Raw genomic sequence first — 5,263 nt, forward strand, 5'->3', positions numbered from 1 at the left:
AATGAGTGTCAGGTTTCCAAGTGATGAAATCCAGGTTATTTGAGAAGAAGAAGGCCAGTTCTGCAAATGACAGACTGGTCACATTCAAAGGCTTCCGGTATTAGGCAAAACAGATGAGGAATGGGAAGGGAAAGAAGAAAGAAGAAGCAGCAGCAGATTTTTTTCTGTTTGGGGAAAGAACATGCCATTTGCCTTTCTCTACTAAAGGAGATTTATTTGCTGTTTCCCTGTTGGCCAAAGCTATTTCCTGCAGCACCTGGTTTCGCTGTAGAGGTTCCATTCCTAACGATAAGCCAGAGATGGACGCCAAGAGAATCCACTCCCCCCAATTCCAATTCCCTGCTCTTGTAGTTACAGCAACTTCAGCCTCACCAATCCATGTGTGTTGGTCGAACCTCCTTCGTTATGCCCCACCCTAGCTCCTTCTTCCCCCCAAGCCTCTGGGGGAGTCAGAAGAAAGCATTCCCGCACGGGCCAAGAATTGGAAGCAGGCAAAGGTAAGCAGGCTGCCAGCACTCCATCTGGTTTGAGCTTCCCCAGCAGAACGAAGAGCATAAATCCAGCCTGACAACTGCTCTGGCTGGGAGGAGCAGCTTTCCTCGGCCTCCGAAAGAGCAAACAGATGGTGCAAGGGAAAGTGAGTCCATGTAAGGGGAAAATCCAGGGTGCCGGTGGTGCAAAATATACCTCTGTAAAGGTGAGCAGTGTCCCCGGGACAATACAGAGGGAGGTGGCAAAGCGGGAAGGAAGAGGCTTCCTCCCCTTTCTGTCACTGAATGTAGAACTTATTAGGATAAAGGCTTTTTGCCAGGGCTCCACCCCGGCCCTGTTTTCTAATTCCAAATAAATACAATTGGAATAATTGAAAGGGCCTCTGAACAAGCGCCAAGGGCAATATGCTGTTGAAAGAATTATCCTTCTGGGTTCAGTTCCAAGTGGGGAAAAAGACGCTGGAAACATGAAGGCTGCTTGGAAAGGTGGTTTAATGGTGGACAGCAGGACCACGTGGCATTGGAACTCCAAAGTGAAAAGGACGATCACATGCTTCAAGGTAAAAAGAGAAGGGAGGGCCAAGATGCTGAGAGATCCTTATATTCCCTCTGTTGGGCCCCACCTTAGTGTTTCCTGTTCCTGTGTAAGAAATGTATCCCATTGGCTGTCAGACTCCCACGGGCGGGGTCTTAGCTAACTTTGTAGGCTTTGTCTGGACCACATGGCTTCACCTGAGTGTTGGCTGATGCAATCTTGGGTAGAGGGCTTTGTTATGTAGAATACTCTGCCCCAGGCTTTAATGGCCCACCCATTAACAAAGGTGGGGGGTGAGCTTCTGCTTCTGAGGTGAGTTTCTGCTTCTGAGTTTCTATTCTTTTTAGGGGAAATATTCTGCCTTTTTAATATTTCCTAGGATATTTCATTTTTTTCTAGGAGAGGGGTGGGTGCTAACTTCCTACAATGCCTTGCAGGCTAGGAAGGACTTTCAAATAGAAGGGCTCCTTCCAGGATTGCCTAAACTCTTCACTTTTTTTTTTTTAAAAGAAAGAATGTATTATGGATAAGGGTAAGAGGAGGCGCATACTTTGCCCATTCCATTTTGTGGAAAAGGAAAACTGGGGGGGGGGGACCAGAGAAATGCTCAGGAAGAGAGCTGGCTTAAAGGGATTCCAAGGGACGTTGCAAGTAATTTGACATCTCTGCAAAAATGCCAAATCCCAAAGTTCTTGGTCTTGAAGCGGCGCTGAAATAACAAAAGCATCAATCACATGCACTCGTGTCAATACATATTTTACACGCCTGAAACTTTTCTGTGTGCACAATTGCAGATCACCCACCTAATTTGAACATGGAAGGATGGGAAATATATGCTAATACAGCAGCAAGCAAAGATTTGGTGGGATGGTTAACATTATGGGATATTTAAGGTCACATCCTGCCTCATAAATTTTCCTGAATCTTGTTCACCCAGCTGCCAAACGTTTCTTAATTCTTCCTCCCTTCCTGTCAAAAGGCCCAGGGAAAAAAAAAATTCCTCCACCCCTTTATTCTTTGTCCTGTCACTTGACTGTGAAATTCAGTTACTTTTTTTTTTTTAGACTTTCTGACCCTTTAGCATGTTTTGCTTGGTTCATTTTTACAGGATGCAGAAATTTGACTTGTAGCTTTAACTCTGCTGCTTGGAGAAATTTTAATGATGCCACAGAATGGAAGCATTGCTCCTTCCTAGGTCTCTATTTTATCTGACAACCAAAAGATGCAGGGACTTTTCTAATATTCTCCAGTAGGAGACATTTTTAAAAGGTTTTTTTTTTTTTAAAGGAGGAAGAACAGGGGTAGGATTCTACTGGTTCGGACTGGTTCGGGTGAACTGGATGTTAAATTTGCATCTGGTTTGCCGAACCAGTATTTGAACTGACCGGCTGGCCTCACCCACTCCTCCTCCTCCCAGGAGTCTCCACGCATCCCATTTTCAATGCAGGTAAGTGCGGGGTCCGTGTGGAGGCTCTAGGAGGGGGAAAAAACGAGCCTTCTGGAAGTCCTGAAACGGGCCTGTTTCGGCTTCTGCAGGGCCTCCAGAGCCCAGAGGAGGCCATTTTCTACCTCCCAGAGGTCCAAGGGAAGCCTCTGGACTCTTAGGAAGGCGAAAAACGGCTCTCCCAGAAATTTTGGTAGGCCACGTCCACCATGGCCACACCCACCCAGCAACTGGGCAGCAAGCCAGTTGCTGGGATTTTTGAATCCCACCCCTGAGGGGGAACCTTAGCCTTTCATAACAGCTGCCTGACTTCTTTTTTTATAAACATCTTTATCTTCTGCAGGCCCTTGAATAAAGCAACTCTGTTGCCAGCCTGTCTTCCATCTTGCAATTCCCACAAAACTCCCAGATTGGGCATCAATCTGGAGAATCCTGAGACGCGCCTAAAGGCCATCATTGAAGAATGAAGAGAATGTTTTCCAAAATGGTGGTATTCTTCAAAAGAGGGGACATAAGAAAGGAGGAGGAGGAAGAGGCGGAGGAGGTCTCTAGAAAAATATTGTCACCATATTGTCTAGCTGGTGTTGCTATTTTTACTTTGCCATTTCTAGATTTTTAATTCCCAGAGTTGTCACAGTCTATTTCAAAGAAGGGCAACCTCAACCCATGGTCTACAAGAAGCCTCTAAAATCCCCTTTTGTGGCTTCCAGGACCCCTCTGCTATAACGCAGTAGTGGGTTTTTCTTCTTTTTTTGCTATTTCAACATAGTGATGTAAAGATGGAGAAGGGCTCACTTATTTTTTTTTTTATATTAGTTTACTATCCCACCTTTCATTTATGGGCTAAAGGCAATACACCTGATGCTCCCTTGTACTTCTCTCCCAGTAGTGGGATTCAATTTTTTTTACTCCGGGTTCTGTGGGCGTGGCTTGGTGGGCGTGGCAGGGGAAGGATGCTGTAAAATCTCCAGTCAGTGGCAGTATTTGCCAATTCTCTGAACTACTCAAAATTTCCACTACAGGTTCTCCAGAATTGGTCAGAACTTGCTGAATACCACCTCTGTTCTCTCCCCTCCCTCACTCCATGATCCTGTGTGGTAGATTCAGCTATGAATAGCCAGCCCGCTTTCCAATACTGCTGCCTCATGCCAGCTGGCAGCACTCAGATATTGGAAATAATAATGTTATTTCATCCTCCAAATTTGCATTTACAGGGTCAGTCATATGCACCCTGGATCCCACTGACCAAAGGAGATTCCATCTCCCTTTCTCAATGAGGTCTTCAGGGAAAAAAGAGGCAAGAGGTTGGTAGCAGAGGGTGAGATGAGAAAGGAGGCACTTTCCCCCTCTCAAACAGTCTCGGAATTAATTGACTGAATCATGAGAAATTTGAAGAGAGTTTAGGAAAAACTGTGAAAAGCTTTGAAGGACAAATAAACTTTTTGGGGTCTGGATTTTTTTTTTTTTTTTTTTTGTACTTTCAAGTCAGTGTTAATGCCTGGTGACTGTCTGAAGTTTTTTTGAAACCAATAAAAAACACAACGTTAACCCAAAATCCAAGCAGCTATGCAATAAAAAAGATAAATACATAATACAATTTTATTTGTTTACTTATTTGTATTCCATCTTTATTACGTTTACAAATAGATCAAGGCAGCAAACATATCCAACACATCTCCCTCCTCCTATTTTTCCGACAACAACCCAGTGAGATGGGTTGGGCTGAGAGAGAGTGACTGGCCCACAAATAAACACACTATTAATGGTACCCAGATCAATTTCTGTTTGGCTACATGGGATCACCCCCTTTTACCCTCACCACTTTACCCTACAGCCCTCAGCCCAATTAAACAAAACCAGCATGCCAAAAGTTGTCCCCTGCCCCCTTCTTCTGCTTCTTGAATATAAGTGTGAGCATACATATGCATGTATGTTAAGTGTGCATGAACAGAATTACAGGGTTTCTTCCTGGTTAACTGCTAGGGACTTTGTAAGAGAAAGCAGGAAAAGAAAATGTTTTAAAGCAATTAATGCATGGACACTCGAGAGCACATAGCTTTTAGTTGAGTGGATGGGAAAGGCGGCCATTCGGTTTCAGTGAAAAAAACCAGGCCTACCCACAAGCCTGACCAGCAGTCTAGGTCAGACATTCCTGTGTAAAACACATCACTGTTTCCTGCCGCAGAGAATCAAGTCAGGGGCTAGAAGTGGTTGATGGAGTCACCAGCTGCAGTTTGACGGGACCCTTCACCCTGCCGTTATTATCTCACTGCAGAGATGCTTTCCAAGCCCAAACAGCTGCTGTGCAACCATTTCCCGAACTTCCCAGGTCCATTTCCTCATGCAGCAAGCTGGCCTGTGGAAATAGGGCTGATTAAGACCTTGTTCCATTTCGATCTGCTGTTATTTTTGCATCTGGGAGTGTGTATTCCAATCAAATTCTGATACAATTGGTTTGAACTGTGCGGAAAAACACAGTTGTGACAATGAAATCTAAAAAATAGGCAGGGCGTTGCTTCAAAAGCAGAGCCTATACTGTATTGAAAGAGATAGCAGCCCAACCTCCTTAAAGTATGTTTATACTGCAGAATATTCCTTCCATTGTTGCAGCACTGAATTTTTCTGTTTATTCGAAAAATGTTTGCTGAAAGCTCAGCAGAAGAAGCTCCAGGTTTAAGATCTGTTGCTTGTCTTATGGATATGCCACAGTATATCCGTGGGTCACCTCAGCACTGTGGTTGCTTATTTGTTTTCAAGTGCAATTCATGGGGCTAGATATCCCCACCATGCTTC

At 44.5% G+C, this 5,263-nt stretch overlaps 1 long non-coding RNA gene across 1 annotated transcript; it reads left to right on the top strand.

Moving 5' to 3' along the window:
* The first annotated feature begins 310 nt into the window (after nucleotides 1-310).
* LOC148132294 (uncharacterized) lies at nucleotides 311-4,067 on the top strand. The gene is made up of 2 exons (XR_015747331.1): nucleotides 311-497; nucleotides 2,814-4,067. It is a non-coding gene; the product is annotated as an uncharacterized LOC148132294 (long non-coding RNA).
* The last annotated feature ends 1,196 nt before the right edge of the window (nucleotides 4,068-5,263 follow it).

Source organism: Notechis scutatus, chromosome 2 (assembly GCF_049901735.1).
Source record: "Notechis scutatus isolate UNSWTSFEM ecotype Mainland chromosome 2, rNotScu1.2, whole genome shotgun sequence".
Taxonomy (NCBI): Eukaryota; Metazoa; Chordata; class Lepidosauria; order Squamata; family Elapidae; genus Notechis; species Notechis scutatus.